Source organism: Bubalus bubalis, chromosome X (assembly GCF_019923935.1).
Source record: "Bubalus bubalis isolate 160015118507 breed Murrah chromosome X, NDDB_SH_1, whole genome shotgun sequence".
In the NCBI taxonomy this organism is placed as follows: Eukaryota; Metazoa; Chordata; class Mammalia; order Artiodactyla; family Bovidae; genus Bubalus; species Bubalus bubalis.
In genome coordinates this window covers 123700038-123722828 of record NC_059181.1, presented here as the reverse complement: position 1 = coordinate 123722828, position 22791 = coordinate 123700038, and the positions used below count along the sequence as shown (strand labels likewise).

At 44.2% G+C, this 22791-nt stretch overlaps 1 protein-coding gene and 1 long non-coding RNA gene across 15 annotated transcripts in view; one reads left to right on the top strand and one right to left on the bottom strand.

Moving 5' to 3' along the window:
* The window catches only part of SLC6A14 (solute carrier family 6 member 14), a 434305-nt gene that overhangs the window by 404930 nt on the left and 6584 nt on the right, over positions 1–22791 (bottom strand). For 2 of the 5 annotated variants that reach the window (XM_044937355.1, XM_044937352.1), the window contains 2 exons: positions 20787–20902; positions 5203–5291 (listed from right to left, as the gene is read on the bottom strand). The gene's annotated coding sequence lies outside the window, so the exon portion shown is untranslated. Of the gene's footprint in view, positions 1–5202; positions 5292–5347; positions 5365–5527; positions 5650–20786; positions 20903–22791 lie in introns of those variants that run through there. The other 3 variants (XM_044937356.1, XM_044937354.1, XM_044937357.1) reach the window with 3 other exon arrangements.
* Positions 5532–22589, top strand: LOC102402312. 10 transcript variants are annotated; one of them, XR_006548809.1, is made up of 4 exons: positions 5638–5857; positions 8674–8784; positions 10598–10711; positions 22236–22589. It is a non-coding gene; the product is annotated as an uncharacterized LOC102402312 (long non-coding RNA). The 10 variants fall into 10 exon arrangements; XR_006548807.1 differs by having other exon boundaries at positions 22063–22589; XR_006548808.1 differs by lacking the exon at positions 22236–22589 and adding an exon at positions 11382–12314 and having other exon boundaries at positions 10598–10707.

Genomic DNA, 22791 nt, shown 5'->3' with positions numbered 1-22791 from the left:
ACTTGCATTCCTATACACTAACAATGAGAAAACAGAAAGAGAGATTAAGGAAACAATTACATTCACCATTGCAATGAAAAGAATAAAATATTTAGCAATAAATCTACCTAAAGAAACAAAAGACCTATATATACAAAACTATAAAACACTGATGAAAGAAATCAAACATGACACAAAGATGGGGAAATATACCATGTTCATGGATTGGAAAAATCAATATAGTGAAAATGAGTATCCTACCCAAAGCAATCTATAGATTCAGTGCAATCCCTATCAAGTTACCAATGGTATTTTTCAGAGAACTAGAACAAATAATTTCACAATTTGTATGGAAATACAAAAAACCTCGAATAGCCAAACAATCTTGAAAAAGAAGAATGGAACTGGAGGAATCAACCTGCCTGACTTCAGAATATACTACAAAGCTACAGTCATCAAGACAGTATGGTACTGGGACAAACACAGAAATATAGATCAATGGAACAAAATAGAAAGCCCAGAGATAAATACATGCACCGATGGACACTATCTTTGACAAAGGAGGCAAGAGTATACAATGGAGAAAAGACAATCTCTTTAACAAGTAGTGCTGGGAAAACCAGTCAGTTCAGTTCAGTTCAGTTGCTCAGTTGTGTCCAACTCTTTGCAACCCCATGAATCGCAGCATGCCAGGCCTCCCTGTCCATCACCAACTCCCAGAGTTCACTCAGACTCGCATCCATCGAGTCAGTGATGCCATCCAGCCATCTCATCCTCTGTCGTCCCCTTCTCCACCTGCCCCTAATCCCTCCCAGCATCAGAGTCTTTTCCAATGAGTTAACTCTTCGCATGAGGTGGCCAAACCACTGGAGTTTCAGCTTTAGCATCATTCCTTCCAAAGAAATCCCAGCGCTGGTCTCCTTCAGAATGGACTGGTTGGATCTCCTTGCAGTGCAAGGGACTCTCAAGAGTCCTCTCCAACACCACAGTTCAAAAGCATCAATTCGTCGGTGCTCAGCTTTTGTCACAGTCCAACTCTCACATCCATACATGACCACTGGAAAAACCATAGCCTTGACTAGACGGACCTTTGTTGGCAAAGTAATGTCTCTGCTTTTCAATATGCTATCTAGGTTGGTCATAACTTTTCTTCCAAGGAGTAAGTGTCTTTAATTTCATGGCTGCAATCACCATCTGCAGTGATTTTGGAGCCCCAAAAAAATAAACTCCGACACTGTTTCCATGGTTTTCCCATCTATTTCCCATGAAGTGATGGGACCAGATGCCATGATCTTTGTTTTCTGAATGTTGAGTTTCAAGCCAACTTTTTCACTCTCCTCTTTCACCTTCATCAAGAGGCTTTTTAGTTCCTCTTCACTTTCTGCCATAAGATTGGTGTCATCTGCATATCTGAGGTTATTGACATTTCTCCCGGAAATCCTGATTCCAGCTTGTGCTTCTTCCATCCCAGCATTTCTCATGATGTACTCTGCATATAAGTAAATAAGCAGGGTGACAATATACAGCCTTGACGTACTACTTTTCCTATTTGGAACCAGTCTGTTGTTCCATGTCCAGTTCTAACTGTTGCTTCCTGACCTGCATACAAATTTCTCAAGAGGCAGGTCAGGTGGTCTGGGATTCCCATCTCTTTCAGAATTTTCCACAGTTTATTGTGATCCACACAGTCAAAGGCGTTAGCATAGTCAATAAAGCAGAAATAGATGTTTTTCTGGAACTCTCTTGCTTTTTCCATGATCCAGCAGATGTTGGCAATTTGGTCTCTGGTTCCTCTGCCTTTTCTAAAACCAGCTTGAACATTTGGAAGTTCACGGTTCACGTATTGCTGAAGCCTGGCTTGGAGAATTTTGAGCATTACTTTACTAGTGTGTGAGATGAGTGCAATTGTGCAGTAGTTTCAGCATTCTTTGGCACTGCCTTTCTTTGGGATTGGAATGAAAACTGACCTTTCAACCACTTGTAAAAGAATGAAACTAGAACAGTTTCTAACACCATATACAAAAATAAACTCAAAATGGATTAAAGATCTCAACGTAAGACCAGAAACCATAAAACTCTTGGAGGAAAACACAAGCAAACCACCCTCTGACATAAATCACAGCAGGATCCTCTATGATCCACCTCCCAGAGTAATGGAAATAAAAGCAAAAATAAACAAATGGGACCTAATTAAACTTGAAAGCTTTTGCACAATGAAGGAAACTATAAGCAAAGTGAAAAGACAGCCTTTAGAATGGGAGAAAATAATAGCAAATGAAGCAACTGACAAAGAATTAATCTCAAAAAATATACAAGCAGCTCCTGCAGCTCAATTCCAGAAAAATAAATGACCCAATCAAAAAATGGTCCAAAGAACTAAACAGACATTTCTCCAAAGAAGACATACAGATGGCTAACAAACACATGAAAAGATGCTCAACATCACTCGCTATCAGAGAAGTGCAAATCAAAACCACAATGAGGTACCATCTCAAGCCAGTCAGAATGGCTGCTATCAAAAAGTCTACAAACAATAAACACTGGAGAGGGTGCAGGGAAAAGGAACCCTCTTACACTGTTGGTGGGAATGCAAACTAGTACAGCCACTATGGAGAACAGGGTGGAGATTCCTTAAAAAACTGGAAATAGAACTGCCATACGACCCAGAAATGCCACTGCTGGGCATCCACACCAAGGAAACCAAAATTGAAAGAGACACATGTGTCCGAATGTTCATCACAGCACTGTTTACAATAGCCAGGACATGGAAGCAACCTAGATGTGCATCAGCAGATGAATGGATAAGGAAATTGTGATACATATACACAATGGAATATTACTCAACCATTAAAAAGAATGCATTTGAATCAGTTCTAATGAGGTGGATGAAACTGGAGCCTATTATACAGAGTGAAGTAAGTCAGAAAGAAAAACACCAATACAGTATACTAATGCATATATATGGAATTTAGAAAGATGGTAAAGATGACCCTATATGCGAGACAGCAAAAGGGACACAGATGTACAGAACAGTCTTTTGAACTTTGTGGGAGAAGGCGAGGATGAGATGATTTGAGAGGGTAGTGTTGAAATGTCTATATTATCATATGTGAAGGGGATCACTGTTCCAAGTTCGAGGCATAAGACAGGGTGCTCAGGGCTGGTGCACTGGGGTGACCCTGGGGGATGAGATGGGGAGGGAGGTGGGAGGAGGGTTCTAGATGGGGAACACATGTGTGCCCATGCCTGATCCATGTCGATGTTTCATAAAAACCACTACAGTATTGTAAAGTTACTAGCCTCTAATTAAAATAAATAAATTAATTTTCTAAAAAAAGAAAAAAAATAATAACATGAAAGAAGCCTGAAAAAAATAATTAAAGCTGCCCTGGTAGATGTGAAGTTGTATCTCTTGGGATTTTCATGTTGATTTCTCCAATGATTATTGATGTTGAACATCTCTTGTGCTCAGTGGCCATTTGCATGGAGAGAGCAGTGGATCTGCACCATGAGAGCCCCCACCCCCCATGTGTGAACCAGGTGGCAAAGCCACGTAGCCTCTTTGGACCTCAATTTCCAGGCACAGTGAGTAGTTATTTAATCTGTGTTCATGCAGGGAAGGGACACAGAAAAAAAGAATTTGACTTGGATCTCCGTGTGGAGAAACAGCCACTTCTACCTAGAGTGAAGGAAAAGAAACTCATGGAGGAATCCAGAGGGGCAGCTAAGATCCAGAGCCCAGAGGCTGGTCAGGTAATTCCACCTGGAGAGGACGTGGACACTCCCTTCCCTTTCTACCCTCAACAAGGTAGGTAAATTGAAGCAGGGAATGAACCCCTCCCTTCACTCCTTAGGAGTTGAAAGTGGCTAGATTTTGTGAAATTTCCTTTGTTGACCTGAAATGCAAGGAGGCAGCTGCCTGGACAGAACTAAGCACCTCAGGGTCCTCATTGTCCTCCTTTCTGCCCTGGAAATTCCCACCACCTGTGCCAAAAACAGGGAATGGGGGCATAAAGGGGCCAAGAGTCAGATCCTGAGTTAAGATTGGTACTAGCCAGACAGCAAGTGGTCTTGGGGGCCCTGAGCCTGTGCAGGTCCTGTGTGGGGAGCAGAATGGGGGCAGGAAATCATGAGGCATTAGGGGTAGGCAGCAGGTCAGTTGTGCTGCCCGGCAGTCGGTGCAGAGCTCATGGGTTTACTTCAATTGTTTCTTTGAAGGGTGGTTACACTGGGGAATAGATCTGGGTAGGGATAAGTTCAGTTCTCCCTTGAAAAACTTCTGTATTTGTGAAGATGTTTTTCCTTAAAGAATAATCAAGCTTGAATTACATTTGTCGATGGAAATAACCAGCTAATAAGACCATCTTCACAGTCTTGATCCTTTTAGCCACCAAAATGCTGCAGGTTACTCAAGCTCCAAGATACCATTGTTTCTAAAGACAATCTTTATTTGTATTAATCTCCCGCTTTCTAAGCTCCACTAAGCCCTCTCTAAGGAACAAGGTACAAGGTGGACACAGTTCAGTTCAGTTCAGTCGCTCAGTTGTGTCCGACTCAGGTGGACACAAGCCCCGATTTAATATCTGTCATCTCTGAGTGGAGGCATTATCTGTTACCTTCCTTTTTTTATCTGTGCTACTTGTGTTTCCTCTGCCTTGCTTAAGTCGCTTCAGTCGTGTGGGACCCTGTGCAACACCATGGACTGTAGCCCGCCAGGCTCCTCTGTCCATGGGATTCTTCAGACAAGGAGGCTGGAGGCTGGAGTGGGTTGCCATTTCCTTTTCCAGATCTTCCCAACTCAGGGATCGAACCCCCGTCTCCTGCACTGCAGGCGAATTCTATACCGCTGAGCCACCGGGGAAGCCCATGTTCTCCTTTATTTGAAAGTTATTTCGCTAGAGGAGAATGTAACTTTCCTCCACAGGAAAAATTAGTCAAGGCACCCATCAGGCAGGAATAACCTGTTTGTCGCTGCGACTCTCAGACACATAACATCCCCCGCATCTAGCCGGTGTGGACACCACCTGAGATAACCCCAGGAAAAGGTGCTTAAGAGGTAGAGGCTCCCTAACAGGCCCTTGACAAAGAGCAGGAGGTGACCGGGCACAAGGAGCGTCTCCTCTTGGGGCTCTGCCTCTCACTTGAGGAGGGATAATTCAAGTAATAATAACCTCAAGCATATGAAGTATACAAACTTGTAACATCGTTTGATATTGTACTTACTTAAACTTTTTTCCTCTAGTTTTGCGACTGTCGAATGGTAAAATTTCCTTTTTTCCATTCCTTCACTTTCGTCGCTGGCGGCATGAACCCTACAAGGGAGGCAAGTGGGCTCTCGTGAGGTTTCCTGTCACCTTCCCAATCTCACCTCTCGCAATCGCACTCCTGGGACCAACTGAGGCTGTCTCAGCCCTCCCCTGGGCGGGGCCAACAGCGAGGAACCGGATTCCCAACCTCTCCTTCGTCGGCGCCCCCACCTCCAGTGCGTCTCCAAGGAGACGCCCACGACGCGGGGCGAGGATCAGCCCCTCCCACCTCAGCACTCTACCTCCCTTGCGTCTCCGAGGAGACGCCCACGACGGTGGGCCGGGGCGGCGGCGGGGGAATGGGGTCGTATTGGCAGGGTAACGCGGGCGACGCTTTACGGCAATGGTGAGCAGGGTCGCAGTCGAACCTCGCCAGCTATCGCGCGAAGCTCAGAGAGAACCGGTTTTTTCCCGCTGGAGCGTGGCCTTAGCCACCTTGGTCCACTCAGCCTCCTTCGTGTCCTTTCCCTGGGGCAACGCGGGGTGACGCGGGGCCGGGACCGGCACCCTTTCTGGCCGGAGGGACCCTCCCCATCCTCTAACGTCTGAACAGCCTGTACCCTACGTGCAAGGTGGGCCAGTGTTGGCTGCAGCCCGGCCGGCCTGGGGGAAGCGGAGACGGGCAAGGGGGTGCCGCGTGGGCCGGGCCGTGGTTTGGCGTTTAGCCTGGGCTGGGTGAGCGTGGGCACCGGGATTGTATTGCCGTCTGTGTTCTGTGCCCTCGCGACAGTAGGGAGAGGGTCCAAGTAGAGCCCCTAGGGCCTCCCGGCCAGTGGGCCTGGAAGCGGTTCCCAGTGAGCAGAGGGCGGGGCGGGCCGGAGGAGTGTGGGAGGCTCGCCAGCTGCTTCTCCCTTCCTTCCCATTTATGTAGCCGCCCTGGAGTCCCCTTCATCGAGTGAGATTGACGTGCTGCCCACGGGGACTGGGCATCTCGGAATGCATCCCTAGATTAGTAACATTTCCTTTCATGAGTGTTTGAACCTAAAAAAAAAAAAAAAAAAAAAAAAAAAAAAAAAAAAAACACCGTAGCTCCATTCTCACGTATCACTGAACCACGTGGAAGAATGTGCTGTGCTTAGTCGCTCAGTCGTGTCCGACTCTTTGCGACTCCATGGACTGTGCCCGCTAGGCTCCTCTGTCCATGGGATTCTACAGGCAAGAATAGTGGGTTGCCATGCCTTCCTCCAGGGGATCTTCCCAACCCAGGGATCGAACCGGGTCTCCCGCATTGCAGGCAGATTCTTTACCGACTGAGCCACTAGGGAAGGAGGGCAATCGAAATAAAAGGGACAGGGATTTTCATGTAAAGGACTGTGCATTGTTTACAGTGGGATTATAAGCATTTCATGGGTAAAAAGGTTTTGGGGCCACTTGAGACAATTCTAGAGGTGAGGTAATGTCCGGTAATATAGGCGGAACATGGACCTGGATCCCCTCGCTGGTTGTGGATGGTGACGCCCAACTCAGGGGCCAGTTTCTTCCCACCGCGAGTGGGTCTGGATACCCTGTGTCATACGGTACAGGAAGGGCCTCACGGGATCCTACGGGGCATGGGACCCAGACTCTTTTTGCCAGTAGCTAAAGAAAACAAAAACTCAACTCCAAGCCGGATATAAAGTGCACGTGCATTTGTCTGGGTCTGGGACCAAGCCTTCATCAGGCAAAATTCCACATCCTGTCTGCTGGATGTTCACCCCTAACAGGGTGGCCACCTCTTCTCCTTACGACGTTGTGCATGGTGGCGAGGCACTGCACCTCCACTGGGGCAATAGATCCTGGATCCCCAGTAGCCCTGAGACCCCAGGGTCTACACTGGGGGACCTTGCTCTTGCAGGACAGGTGAGGATCCCCTGGTCAGAGGCCCTGGGGCAGTAGTTTCAGCTCCTTGGTATCCTTGGTGAGCCTGCTAGCCCGTACTCAACACCACTGCCTGTCCCTTCCACACCTGCTCTAGAGGGGTGCACCATGGCCAGGTTCTCCCAGAATCCTCTGTGTGCTCCAAACCCTCCCTTCTTCCCATCACAGGCCTGCCCCAGCAGGATCCAGAGGCAGGACCAGGAGTTCAGTTCACTTCAGTTGCTCTTTGAGACCCCATGAACTGTAGCACACCAGGCCTCCCTGTCCATCACCAACTCCTGGAGTCTGCCCAAACTCATGTCCATCGAGCTGGTAATGCCATCCAACCATCACATCCTCTGTTGTCCCCTTCTCCTCCTGCCTTCATATTTGTCAGCATCAGGGTCTTTTCCAATGAGTCAGTTCTTCGAATCAAGTGGCCAAAGTACTAGAGTTTCAGCTTCAGCATCAGTCCTTCCAATGAATATTCAGGACTCATTTCCTGTAATATTGACCAAAGGACTAGGAGGCCAGGCTTAAAAAGTTTCCACTTGATGACACTCTTGCCTCAGAAACGCTATCCACACTCTGGAGCCTGGCCTCTCCCTCTACCCTTTGCAGGTAAAAAAAGGCCCATGGGGGCCAAGAGTCTTCCAAGCCATCCACTGGAGTGTTGTGGGAAGAGATGTCTCCTCTTCTGCTCTGCAGTAAGAATGCACAGATAAGGAAAAGCAAAGGAAGCCATCCATCTCTGGGTCCATGTCCATAGAACTCTAAGAGATTCTGAGTTCACATGGTCGGATCCCCATTTCCTGGTGACTGGAATGTGATGTATTCTGTCACTTTGTTATTACTGGTCAGGGTTAGGGCCAGAATTAATCTTGATGATTTACATATGTAGCAGCTGGTTGAAGACCTATGCTACTTTGAATAAATCCAGGTTCTGGCCAGACATACAAAGGCTGTGTTCCTGTAATATGGATCCTTATGGAATAGGTATAGAGATTATTCCCTACACAACATTCTTACTTAGGTGGCTCCATCAAGTTTTCTAACTTCTTTCTAGCTAGGTGACTGAGAGTGCTGAACAAACCCCAAACTGTCATTTCTCCCTTGTGCCAGGACATTCATCCCTCATGGTAATCAAAAAGTTGAATGTGGGAGAACATTTTGTATATCTGTGGATATAGGGCTAACAGGTTATTTATTTCAGGAACCTCAAGGCCAATAGTTTAGGTAAGCAGAAAGGCTCATCATTGTGTTAAACCACAAGCTTCAGTCCCAGCAAATTACTGTATGGTGTAACTCAATGGTAACAGTGGGTTACATCACAGATGGTTTGCACTACAAAGTGCAGACCATCTGTATGTTTAGGCTTATTTCTTTTAAGAATAGGTAGTGACTGGCTGGATTTTTTTGTTTTTAATGGAACTAGAAAAAGACTGAAGTGTTTTTTGTCTTATTTCTCATATTTTTCATGCTGAATTCTTACTGAAGGAAAGTAATTTGCATTGAGGCAAAGGTATTCAACAGTATTTTCTTTCCTTTGCAGGTCGTGGTAAGATAATCAAAGGGCATGATCAACAGCTCATATATTGCTTTGCTGTGGACTTAGAGTGCAAGGACAGACGAAGACCAGACACTGACTTTACATTTTTGATAGGTAGGTAATACAGCCCTCAGTTGTACTTTGATTCTTTTACCCACTTCTGTACAATAGGCTTCTCTCTCAAGGAACGACTCTCACAGAAATTCCTTGGGTCAGTGTCTGGTACTAGCACGTTCAGGTATACTTAATTGCTACAGTTGTTCATCATAATGATCAGAAGAGTTCTGCCTGGGGGATGCAAATATCAACAACCTTGATCCAAGAACCTTGAATTCAGTTTAAACTCAAACCCCAGAAAAGACCAGTATTTTACTGGAGCCAATTTCACACCTCTGATAGGTATGGAATAGAACTCCAGGTGTACTTTGTGTTTTACTCCTTTGTCTTCTGCAAATATTACTTTCTGAACTGTTTTAATCGAGTGTATACTGGTGCCATGCATGTGTGTTCTTAATGCTAAGACTGAGCAAAGGAAGCGTTATTTCAGTAACCTGAGACCTCTTAAACCTATCAAACCAGCCTTCCTGCATAAGGGCAAGGATCCCCAGTCAAGAGGCTCTGGGGCAGGAGATTCAGCACCTTGTTCCTGAACATGGCCACTGCCGACACCACGTCCCCGAGAGCCTGACAGCCAGGGGCTCCTTGGTGGGGAAGCCAGGCCCCGGAACACCACTACCTGTTGCTCCCACACCTGCTCTGGTGAGGTGGCAGGCCACCAGGTTCGCCCTGGATCTTCGGAGTGCTGGAAACCCTCACTTCCTCCCGTCACAGGCCTTCCCCTGGCAGGATCCACAGGAAGGGCCTGCACGCCATGCTCAAAAGGTTTCCGCTTGATGGCACTGTTGCTCCAGAAATGCCAACCACTCTCTGGAGCTGGGCCTCTCCCTCCACCCTTTGCATGTTGAAAAAGCCCTACGGTAGCCAAAAAAACCTTCCAAACCCTCCCAGCTGGGTTGGCTCCACTGGAATGTTGGGGGAAGAGGTGTTTCCTCTTTGGGGGACTCCCCTGGGCAGTAAGCCCTTAAGGAAAAGGACATCCAGAGGAGCCGTCCAGCTCTGGGTCCAGGTCCACAGCAGTCTCTGAGACTCTGAGCCATGTGGCCTGGCCACTGCTTCCTTAGGGGACCGGGATGTGATGGAGTCTCTCACTTTGTTGTTACTGATCAGGGTTAGGACCAGAATTACCTTGATGATTCACGTATTAGGGTTTGGTTGAAAACCCTTGCCACTTGGAATAAATCCAGGTTCTAGCCAAGCATCATAGTGTGTGCTCCTGTAATAATGGATCCTTCTGGAACAGGTGTAGAGATTGGTCCCCACAGAGCATTCTTACTTAAGTGGCTCCGTCCACTTTGGTAACTTGTTTCTAGCTAGGTGACTGAGAGTGCTGAACAAACCCTAGACGAATGTCGTGTGTACCTTGTGCCAGGACGCTCATCCCGCATGGGAATCAGTAGGTGGTAAGCGGGAGATCATTTGTGTATCTGTGGAGGCAGGGCTAACAGGTTATTCATTTCACACACCTCAGGGCCAGTAGTTTAGGTAAGCAGGAAAGGTCATCAGCATGTTAAACCACAACCTCAGTCCCAGCAAGTGACTGTACGGGCGACTAAATGGTCACAGTGAGTTACATCACAGTGGGTTTGCAGTATAAAGTCCAGACCATCTGGACCTTTAGGCTGACTTCTCCTAAGGGTATGTAGTGCAGTTTGAGCGTGTTTTTTTGTTTGTTTTCTGTTAATGGAACTAGGAGGTGCCTGGCGTCTGTTTTGTTTTGTTTCTTATATTTTTCAAACTGAATTCTTACTGAAAGATGTTGATCTGCATCTGTGCCAGAGGAATTCAACGGTATTTCTTTCCTTTCCAGGTCACGCCTTGCTAAAATAATAAGAGTGTGATCAACGGCTCCTACGTTGCCTTGGTGTGGAGCCAGTGTTGAGGCATAGACGAAGAACAGACACTGATTCCACACTTCTCGTAGGTACATAATACAGCCCTGAGTGGTGCTTTGGTTCTGTTACCTGCTTCTGTACAGTAGGCACCTCTCTCAAGGCAGGTCCCTCACCGAATTTCTTGGGTTACTGTCTGATGAGTAGCGTGTTCAGGTAGACTTAGTCGCTACAGCTGTATCATCATTATGATCAGAAAAGTTTTCCCTGCTTGATTCAACTAAAACTGGAGCCCGGCAAGGGCCATTATTTTCCTGGAGCCGATTTCACACGTCTGATGGGTGTGGAAGAGAACTCCCCGGTGTACTTTGTGTTTTATTCCTTTGCCTTTCAGAAAGATGATTTTCCAAAGTGTTTTAATCCAGTTTATACTGGTTCCGTGGAGGTGCATCCTTAATGCTAAGACTGAGCAAAGGCAGGGTTAGTTCAGCAACCTGAGTCCTTCTGAACCTATCAAAAGTAGCCTTCCTGCAGGATGGGCCAGGTGGCCAGGGGCAGGAGCTTCAGTGCCTTGTTTCTGAACATGGCCACTGCTGATGCCACGCCCCCAAGGGCCTGACAGCCAGGGGCTCCTTGGTTGGGAAGCCAGGCTCCGGAACACCACTACCTGTTGCTCCCACACCTGCTCTGGTGAGGTGGCAGGCTGCCAGGTTCGCCCTGGATCTTCGGAGTGCTGGAAACCCTCACTTCCTCCTGTTACAGGCCTTCCTCTGGCAGGATTCACAGGAAGGGCCTGCATGCCATGCTGAAAAAGCTTCCCCTTCATGGAACTGTTTTCCCAGAAACGCTATTGCCCTCTCCTGCTGGGCCACTCCCTCCGCCCTATGTTGGTGAAAAAAGGCTCTGGTTGTGCCCAAGCGCCTTTTAAGTGCTGTAACGGGGCATCACTCTAATGGATTGTTGAAGAAAGAGGTGTCTCCTCCTTAGGGGGCTTCTCCTTGGCAGTAAGGTCATACCTTTGTGGATATCTAAAGCATCCTGTCCACCTGTAGTCCATGTTCATAGCAATCTAGGAGATTCTGAGTCCACATGGCCTGGACCCTACGTTTTCTAGTGATCACTATGTGATATGTTCTGTCAGTTTATTACTGGTCAAGTTTGAAGCCAGAATTCCCTTGATGCTGTAATAATTAGGCTTTGGTTGAAGGCCTTTGCCACTTGGAATAAATCCAGGTTGTAACCACGCATACAAAGTGTGCGCTTGTGTTATATGAATCCTTTTGGAATAGGTGTAGAGATGTTATAATTATCATCACTATAAATGTCTGCATAGTTTTAGGAAATTTTTATATATACTATATATTCAATAAGTGCCCATTTTTACCTCCCGAGGTTTCTGACAGTCTTAATTTCAAAGAGGTGTTGGTTATTTTTATGAAAGTACCCCTGTGGCGGTGTGGGTGGAGGACTCTTGGTGGTAGTCGTAGCAAGGTGAAATATGCCCCTGACTTCATGGAAAAAATGACATCAACCCCAAATGTTAATGAAGTTGTTAATCAAGACAAACTCATTCATTGCCAGTAGGAATACAAAATATTCTAACCACTCTATGTAATAAATGAAAACTTATTGTGGTCTATTTTGAAGGGTAGCTATCTTTGAGGAAAAAAGAAAATTTACTAGCACTCAAACAAAGGGAAAGTGGGATGCTCAGGGTTTCGTGCTGGCTCCTTCTGTTGGTGAATTCAAAACATAAGAACAGTAATAAATGTGAGCAAAAGTGAAAACAAGTTGTTAAGAAAGGGCCAGCCCATAATGAAGGAAATATACTTAGGCAACCTCTGGAAAGAATATTTATCTACCCCATAGTACTCAGCCAGTGAGAAACTGGGGAAGGGACTTGTGTGCTAGAAAACAAATTGCTTGTTGTAACTGCCCCTGGGTGTGCCTGCCCACCAGACACCTCATCTCGCAAGACCTTCACTAAAGCCTTGCTTCCCACTGCACCTTGTGTCTCCAAGTCCATTCTTTTGGTTTGGGCCAGTGGGCTTTATTTCCCACACTTTGGAAGTTTGGCAATCACACAGAAACATGTACACAAATGTTTATAGTTTTTTTCATAATTTCCAAACCTTGTAAGCAACCAAGATGTCCTTGAGTCGGTGAATAGATGAACAAATATAGTGTGGAATAAAAGGAGCTATCAAGCTGCAAACGTACTTGGAAGAATCCTAAATGCACGTTGCTAAGTGTAAGAAGCCAACCTGGTGGGGGGGGGAACATTTACTGATAAGGTTCCAACTGTATGATATTCAAGAAAAAGCAAAAACTAGGGACAGTTAAAAGATGAGTGGTTATCAAGGATTCCACAGAGGGATGGAGAGATGAATAGGTAGAACACAGGATTTTTTTTTTTAATACAATAAGAGTCTATCTAATGTACTACAATGGTGGACATATATCATTATGTATTTGTCAAAACCCATAGAAGTGTGACACTAATATTGAACCCCAATGTAAACTAGAGTTCATTACAAACTAGAGTTGTAACAAATGTGTAACACTGTCAGAAGCTGTTAAGAAGGGAAGCTGGAGTGAGGAGTAGGCAAACGGTCATATTCTCTGTACTTTCCACTCATTTTTCTGTAAACCTAAAACTACTAAAAATGTATTAAATTTTTTAAAAAACTCTGATAGTTCATTTCTTAACTGTATAACCTTGAAAAGAGGTTGCACTGTACAAAATACAAACTGGAATCTTTGTACAACCTTAATTGAGCATCCAAAATGAGATGCTCCCCAAAATCTGAGTGTTGAATGATATATGCTTTATGATGATTAACTGAAACACTTGTATAGAAAGTTACGAGAGTGAAGGTGAGAAGTTAAAATATGGGTGCTAGGTAAAAGACACCCATCTGAATAGGGGTTAAGAGTATGCCACCCCAAAACCTGCCTCTTTGTAATATTTTCAGGTGAAGGCCCCAACACATGAAAAGCTCCAAAAACAGCACAAGCTTTCCTTCTACAAAGGAAATTTCCATTTATAAGGGAAATTTTCATTTGTAAAACGTGTCTCTCCTTTAAAAGGAAGAGGAACTCTTATTTAACTTTGACTTCTAACACTGTGTGGGTGTACAACTATGATGATCTCTATACATATATCCTGCAATGTGATTACCACAATAAGATTAGTTAATATTACCTCACATAGTTAGCTAAGATTTGCTGTTAGCGACTTTCAAGTGTACAAAAATTTCACTGTGCTTTACATTAAATCTACAGCACTTATTAATCCATCTCTTATAAGAAGAAATTTGCACTTTATGACCATTTTCACGTACTTTCCCTGTCCCTAGCAGATCCCACATATAAAGAAGTATATTATTTGTCTTTGACTTATTTCACATAGCATAACACCTTCAAGATTTATCCATGTTGCTGCAAGTAGTAGAATTCCTTCTTTTCTGTGACTGAAAAGTAATTCATTGTGTATGTGTGTGTGTGTGTGTATCACATTGTCTTTGCTATTTTGTTGGAGGGGGGCACCACACAACTTGTGGGATCTTAGTTTTCTGACCAAAGATTGAACCTAGGCCCTTGGCAGTGAAAGTGCAGAGTCCTAAACACTGGACTATTGGGGAAGTCCCTATATCACATTTTCTTTATCCATTCTCCCCACAGTAGACACCTATGTTGGTTCTGTGTTTTGGCTATTGTAAATAATGCTGCAATGAACATGGGAGTACAGGTATCTGTTCAAGATAATAGTTTCTTTTCTTTCAGATATATATCCAGAAGTGGGATTAGGGGTTACTGATGAAGACTCCCATATTTACTTGAGCAGTACATATGTTAATAAACTTCTATTTGTTTTTCTCTTCATAATTGTCTTTGGCCAGTCAAATTTATAGGGTTCTGGGTGTAGAACCCAGGATTTTTTTCCTCTTTTAAAAGGGACATTGATCTGGTGAATCCTGTCCCAGTTTTACCTAATCACTCCTCTAAATAGGTTCAAACAAGCCAGAATACTTATACTGAACACAGCTTAAGTCTAGCTACATATAGATAATATTTCCATCTTCTTTGCCCTTTCTTGCAAATGTCACCTCAAGTCAGACATTTTAGAAAGCTATGTATATATGCATCGTTTATTTCTACAAATGATATACACTGCTAACTATATTTGTCTTTAGAGTCTGTGAAGTAAAAAGTATTCTTGGCTAAATATTCATTCTCAGAGCATATTTGAACATGAGAAGTCCATTTTGAACCTAAATAAGAAAATTGTTTGAATTCTCCTTTTGTCTAACATTTTCCTAGACTGAAATAAATAAATATAAAATGGACATAAATATAAAATAAACATAAGTCATTAGCACAAAAAAGCAAGAAATGTACATTAAAATGATGTATAACATAACCACATTTATTAAACAATGTGTGCCAATATAAAGGGCAAAGTTCAACAATGCAAAAGTGCAAATATTTTTGCACCAACCTAATATTACAATTACAAATAATAACCTATTCCTCTTTCATATTACTGAGTCTACCCTGTGTTATAACCAGAATAATAATACAGAACAGGCATTTGACAGAAATAGTTTTCTTCCTACAAAGAAACGACAAATGAGTTTCTGCTGGAACCTTCTCAACAGAAATTTCAATAAGGTATAAACAAAGTTTCTTAACTAGAAGGGGCTATATAACAAAGTACATTTCACATGCGAAGTTTCATATCGTTCTTCAGAGATTCCAGCATAGAAAGACAGAAGATTTTTCCTTTAGCAACCCAGGGGATAAACAAGATCACCTCAAAATCCTTCCTAGCTCTAGGGTTTGTGAAAATACCATGCTATTTTGATAGACTTAAAAGGTTTCAGGTTACTGAAGTAACCCTGCCTTTGCTCACTCAGTTCAGTTCAGTCTCTCAGTCATGTCCGGCTCTTTGCAACCCCATGAACCGCAGCACGCCAGGTATTAGAGTTTCAGCTTCAACATCAGTCCTTCCAATGAACATCCAGGACTGATCTGCTTTTGGATGGACTGGTTGGATCTCCTTGCAGTCTAAGCGACTCTCAAGAGTCTTCTCCAACACCACAGTTCAAAAGCATCAATTCTTCAGCGCTCAGCTTTCTTTATAGTCCAACTCTCACATCCATACATGAGCACTGGAAAAACTATAGCCTTAACTAGATGGACCTTTCTTGACAAGGTAATGTCTCTGCTTTTTTTTTTTTTTTTAATTATTATTTTTTTTTATGCTGTCTAGGTTGGTCATAACTTTCCTTCCAAGGAGTACACGTCTTTTAATTTCATGGCTGCAATCACCATCTGCAGTGATTTTGGAGCCCAGAAAAATAAAGTCAGCCACTGTTTCCCCATCTATTTGCCATGAAGTGATGGGATCGGATGCCATGATCTTAGTTTTCTGAATGTTGAGCTTTAAGCCAACTTTTTCACTCTCTTCTTTCACTTTTATCAAGAGGCTCTTTAGTTCTTCACTTTCTACCATAAGGGTGGTGTCATCTGCATATATTTCTCCTGGCAATTTTGTTTCCAGCCTGTGCTTCTTCCAGCCCAGCGTTTCTCATGATGTACTCTGCATAGAAGTTAAATAAGCAGGGTGACAATATACAGCCTTGACGTACTCCTTTTCCTATTTGGAACCAGTCTGTTGCTCCATGTCCAGTTCTAACTGTTGCTTCCTGACCTGCGTATAGGTTTCTCAAGAGGCAGGTCAGGTGGTCTGGTATTCCCATCTCTTTCAGAATTTTCCACAGTTTATTGTGACCCACACAGTCAAAGCCTTTGCTCACTAATAGCATTAATAACGCAGTTCCATGGCACCATTATAAATTCTTTTAAAACACTTAGGAAACTCATCTTTGTAAAAGGGAAAGGAGTAAAACACAAAGTACACATGGGAGTTCTGCTGCATATCTATCAGATGTGTGAAGTTAGATCCAGTAAATTAATGGCCTTTCTGGGCTTGAGTTTTAAACTGAGTTCAGGGGTGTTGGAACTTACAAATAGGTTGATATGTGAATCACACAGGCAGAACTCTTCTCATCACTACAATGAACAACTATAGTAACTAAGTATACCTGAAAGATTGAAGGCAGGAGGAGAAGGGGACAACAGAGGATGAGATGGTTGAATAGCATCACAAACACAACGGACAGGAGTTGTTTGAGCAAGCTCTGAGAGATAGAGAAGGATAGGGAATCCTGGTGGGCTGCAGTCCATCGGGTCACAAAGAGTTGGACAGGACTGAGCAGAAGTACCAGAACACACTACTATCCAGACACTGACCAGAGGAAATTCGGTGAGAGACCTGCCTTGAGAGAGGAGCCTACTGTACAGAAGGGACAACAGAATCAAAACATAACTGAGGGCTGTATTACATAACCATCAGAAGTGTGAAGTCAGTGTCTGCTCTTCATTTCTGTTTGTACTTTGGGACCACACCAAGGCTAATCATGCCCTTTGCTTTTCTGACTGAACCTAAAAAGAAAGAAAATACTGTTGAATACATTTGCCACAGGTGCAAATTAACTTCCCTCCAAAGGAATTCAGCAAGAAAAGCAAGAAATAAAATAACGCACCAGTCTTTTAGTTCCATTAAAAGAAAAATCCAGCCAGTCACTACCTATCTGTAGGAGAAATTAGCCTAAAGGTACAGATGGGCTGGACTTTATACTGCAAAGCTATTGTGATGTAACCCACTGTGACCATTTAGTTACTTCAAAGAATAACCTCTTCTTGCAAGACTCCAGTAGAGCCAACCCTCTAGTAGGGCTTGGTAGGCTCTTGGGCCTCCAAGTGCCTTTTTTGACCCACAAAGGGTGGAGGGAGAGAGAATGCTAGAGATAATGGTAGCATTTCTGGAGCAACAGTGCCATCAAGCGGATGTGTTTTGAACATGGCCTCCCACCCCTGCCTGTGGTCCTGCTGGGAAAGGCCTGTGAGGGGTGGAAAGGAGGTATCAGAACACTCAGAGGATTCTGGGCAAACCTCCCTGTGGGACATGCCTCCAGAGCAGGTGTGGAAGGGATAGGTCATCCTGCCTGGGCCCAGGATTGCACACCAAGGAATCTATGACTGTCAAACCACTGGGGGCATGGCCTTGGCAGTCACCATGTTCAAGAACAAGGAGCTGAAGCTCCAGTCCCTAGTATTATAAGTCCCCACTTTCTGAGACTACGTGACCTAAGTGATCCACACTTTTCAAGGAGCAAGCTGAGTTACAGAGGCAGAAGGAGCAGGAGGTTGTGTAAAATTTTAACTTTTCCTCTTAACACTACTTAGGAGAAATAAGCCTAAATGCACAGATAGTCTTGACTTTGTACTGCAAAGCTATTGTGATGTAACCCACTGTGACCATTTAGTCACTTCATAGAGTACTTTGCTGGGACTGAGGCTTGTGCTCAAACACTGATGAGCCTTTCTGCTTACCTAAACTACTGGCCTTGAGGTTACTAAAATAAATAATGTTAGCCCTGCATCCACAGATACAGAAACTTTCTCCCAGTTTACTGAGAACTGAGAACTTCCAAATGTTCAAGCTGGATTTAGAAAAGACAGAGGAACCAGAGATCAAATTGCCAACATCCGCTGGATAATCGAAAAAGCAAGAGAGTTCCAGAAGAGCTTCTACTTTTGCTTTATTGACTACGCCAAAGCCTTTGACTGTGTGGATCACAACAAACTGTGGAAAATTCTTAAAGAGATGGGAATACCAGACCACCTGACCTGCCTCCTGAGAAATCTGTACGCAGATCAAGAAGCAACAGTTAGAACTATACATAGAATACAGACTGGTTCCAAATCAGGAAAGGAGTACATCAAGGCTGTATATTGTCACCCTGCTTATTTAACTTATATGCAGAGTACATCATGTGAAATGCCAGGCTGGATGAAGTACAAGCTGGAGTCAAGATTGCCAGGACAAATATCAGTAACCTCAGATATGCAGATGATACCACCCTTATGGCAGAAAGCGAAGAAGAAGAACTAAAGAGCTTCTTGAGGAAAGTGAAAGAGGAAAGTGAAAAAGTTGGCTTAAAACTCAACATTCAGAAAACTAAGGTCATGGCATCCAGTCACATCACGTCATGGCAAATAGATGGGGGAAACAATGGAAACAGTGACAGACTATTTTTTGGGGCTCCAAAATCACTGCAGATGGTGACTGCAGCAATTAAATTAAAAGATGCTTGTTCCTGGGAAGAAAAGCTATGACCAACCTAGACAGCATATTAAAAAGCAGAGACATTACTTTGCCAACAAAGGTCCATCTAGTCAAAGCTATGGTTTTTCCAGTAGTCATGTATGGATGTGGGAGTTGCACTATAAAGAAAGCTAAGTGCCAAATAATTGATGCTTTTGAACTGTGGTATTGGAGAAGACTCTTGAGAGTCCCTTGGACTGCAAGGAGATCCAACCAGTCCATCCTAAAGGAAGTCAGTCCTGAATATTCATTGGAAGGACTGATGCTGAACCTGAAACTCCAATACTTTGGCCACCTGATGCAAAGAACAGACTCACTGGAAAAGACCCTGATGCTGGGAAAGCTTGAAGGCAGGAGGAGAAGGGGATGACAGAGAATGAGATGGTTGGATGGCATCACCAATGCGATGGACATGAGTTTAGGCAAGCTCCAGGAGTTGATGATGGACAGCGAAGTCTGGCATGCTGCAGTCCATGGGGTCACAAAGAGTTGGACACAACTGAGCAACTGAACTGAACTGATGAGGGATGAGTGCCCTCGCACAAGGGACATGTGATGGTTTGGGGTTTATTCAGCACTCTCATTCAGTCACCTATCTAGAAACAAGTTCCAAAACTAGATGGAGTCACTTAAGTAAGAATGCTCTGTAGGGACCAATCTTTACTCATATTCCAAAAGGATCCATTATTACAGGAGCAACGCTTTGTGTGCATGGCTGGAACCTGGATTTGTTTGAAGTGACAAGGGTCTTCAACCAATCCCTAGTAGGTGAATCATCAAGGTACTTCTGGCCATAACCCTGACCAATAATAACAAAGTTGACAATACATCACATCCTGGTTCCCAGGAAAGAGGGGCCTGGCCACATGACTCAGAAAATCCTAGAGTGCTGTGGACATGTAACCAGAGATGGAGGGCTCCTCTGAATGTCCTTTTCAGTATGTTATTACTGCCAAGAAGACCTCAAAGGAGGACACACCTCTTCTCCCAACACTCCATTGGAGCTAACATAGTTTGGAGGGTTTGGAAGGTTCTTTGGCCACCATGGGCCTTTTTTGATACACAAAGGGTGGAGAGAGAGGCCCAGCTCCAGAGGGTGATTGGCATTTCTGGCGCAAGAGTGCCATCAAGCAGGAGCTTTTGGAGCATGGCATCAGTCCCTTCCTGTGGATCCTACTGAGGAAGACCTGTGAGGAGACGAATGGAGGGTTTGGGTTACTCAGAGGATTGTGGGCAAATCTGGCTGCCTGGCACTCCATCAGAGTAGGTGTGGAAGCAACAGGTAGTGGTGTTCTGGGGCCTCGCTTGCCCACCAAGGAGCCCCTGGCTGCCAGGCCTTTGGGGGCATGGCCTCGATAGTGGCCATGTTCAGGAACAAGGAGTTGAAGCTCCTGCCCCACGGCCTCTGGCTAGGGAATCCTTGCCCTTCATGCAAGAGGTCTACTTTGATAGCTTTAAAAGGTCTCAGGTTACTGAAGTAACCTTGCCTTTGCTCAGTGTTAGCATTAACAACACACCTCCATGGCACCAGTATAAACTCCACTAAAACACTTCAGAAAATCATCTTTGTAAAAGGCAAAGGAGTAAAACACAAAACACCTGGGAGGTTGTTTTTTTTTTTTTTTTTTTTTTTTACCCCATACCTATCAGACGTCTGAAATCTGCACCAGTAAAATACTGGCCTTTTCTTGGCTTTGAGTTTTAACTGAGTTCAGGGCTGTTGGAACTTACGAATAGTTTGATATCTGAACCCCACATGCAGAACTCCTCTGATCATTAATATGAACAACTATAGTGACTAAGTATATCTGAAAACGCAACTAACCAGACACTAACCTGAGGAAATTGAGTGAGACACTTGCCTTGAGAGAGGAGCCTACTCTACAGAAAGAGGAAACAATCAAAGCACAACTGAGGACTGTATGACATACCTGTCAGAACTGTGAGGTCAGTGTCTGCTCTTCATCTGTGCTTGCTCTCTGGGTCCACACCAATATAATGTACGAGCTGTTGATCACATGCTTTGATTTTATTACCAAACTGGTTCCTGAAAAGGAAAGAAAATACTGTTGAATACTTTTGCCCACTGATGCAGATCAATATCCTTCATGAAACATGAAGAACATGAAAAACATAAGAACCAAAACATAACAACATACCAATCTTCTTGTTTCATTAAAAAAAAAAAAAAGATCCAGCCACACTACCTACCCTTAGGAAAAGTAAATGTACAGATGGCCTGAACTTTATACTGTAAAGCCACTGTGATGTAACCCACTGTGACCATTTAATCATTTCCTAGAGTACTTTGCTGGGTTTGAGGATTGTGGTTTAACACAATGAGCCGTTTTGCTTACCTGAAATAGTGGCCCTGAAGTTCCTGAAATAACCTGTTAGCCCTGCATCCACAGATACACATTCTCCCACTTTTAATTTATTGATTCCCATGAGGGATGAATGTCCTGGTAAAAGGGATAAATGACAGTTTGGGGTTTGTTCAGCACTCTCAGTCACATAGCTAGAAACAAGTTAGAAAACACGACAGAGCCACTTAAGAGTCTCTGTAGGGACCAATCTCTACACATATTCCAAAAGGATCCATATTACAGGAGCACACCCTTTGTATGCATGGCTAGAACCTGGATTCATTCCAAAAAGCATAGGTCTTTAACGAACCACTAATTATGTAAATCATCAAGGGAATTCTGGCCCTAATCCTGACCAATAATAACAAAGTGACAGAATCCATCACATCCTACTCTCCAAGAAATGGGGATCAGGCCATGTGGACTCAGAATCTCCTAGAGTGCTGTGGACATGGACCCAGAGATGGATGGCTTCCTTTGCACATCCTTTTGTTGTAGCCAAATGCTCCGGGAAGCAAAGTCATTCAGAAGGACAATGTGGATAGCAGAGTGCAGTTTATCACAATGGCAGGTCTGAGGCAGAGTTTCCTCTTTAGCCAGGGACCCCGACCAATTTTTGTGAAAACCTTATATACCCTAAGTGTACATGCACAAGCCCACATCCCCAAATTGCTCAGTCCTACTCTGCAGAATGTTAAAGGGAGATACAATCAAGTTACAGTCATGTTTCATAATCAGAAGGGTCAGCTGGTTATATATTGTAGCCTACACCAATGGGTGCCATAAAGATTACAAAGGTGACTGAATACATAGGGGCTTATTACATTCTTTCTGGCGACAGGAAATCTTGGTATGGAATCTGGTGTTTATCAGTTCGGGAGGCCTGTTCGGCTGCACCTATGTTGTATCCATGGCTACCAGGCATATAGTCCAGAGTTCACCAAGAATGCAAGAGGGAGTTTCCTTCTCAAGATGGAGTCAGTGTGGCCTGTTCCTTTCCTCTTTCACCTTTAGATATGTTCTTACTCTCAAGGAGCAGCCCCCAAAGGAGACACCTCTTTTCACAAAATTCCTGTGGACCACTTGGAAGACTCTTGGGCCTCCATGGGCCTTTTTTTCACCTGCAAAGTACGGAGGGAGAGGCCATGCTCCAGAGGGTGGATGGCATTTCTGCAGCAACAGTGCCATTTAAGAGGAAAGGTTAAAATTTTACAAAACCTCCTACTCCTGCCTCTGTAACTCAGCTTGCTCCTTGCAAAGTCTGGATCATGTAGGTCTCAGAAAGTGGGAACTCACAGTACTAGGAACTGAAGCTTATCTCACTCACCCTTGTCCTGCTGTTTGCAATCACCCAGCCCCTGCAAACCCACAAACCCGCTTAATCATGCCTGTTCGTGTATAAGAACTCTGTAACCCCTTTGTTCGGGGCTCAGAGCTTGGAATGTTAACTCCTCTGGGTCCACCGGCATAATAAACCTGAGTTCTCCAACTCTGCAAGTGTGGTGCTTGATTTTTTGAGTACTTGTTTCTGCAACACCATCAAGTGGAAGATTTTTGAGCCTGGCCTCCA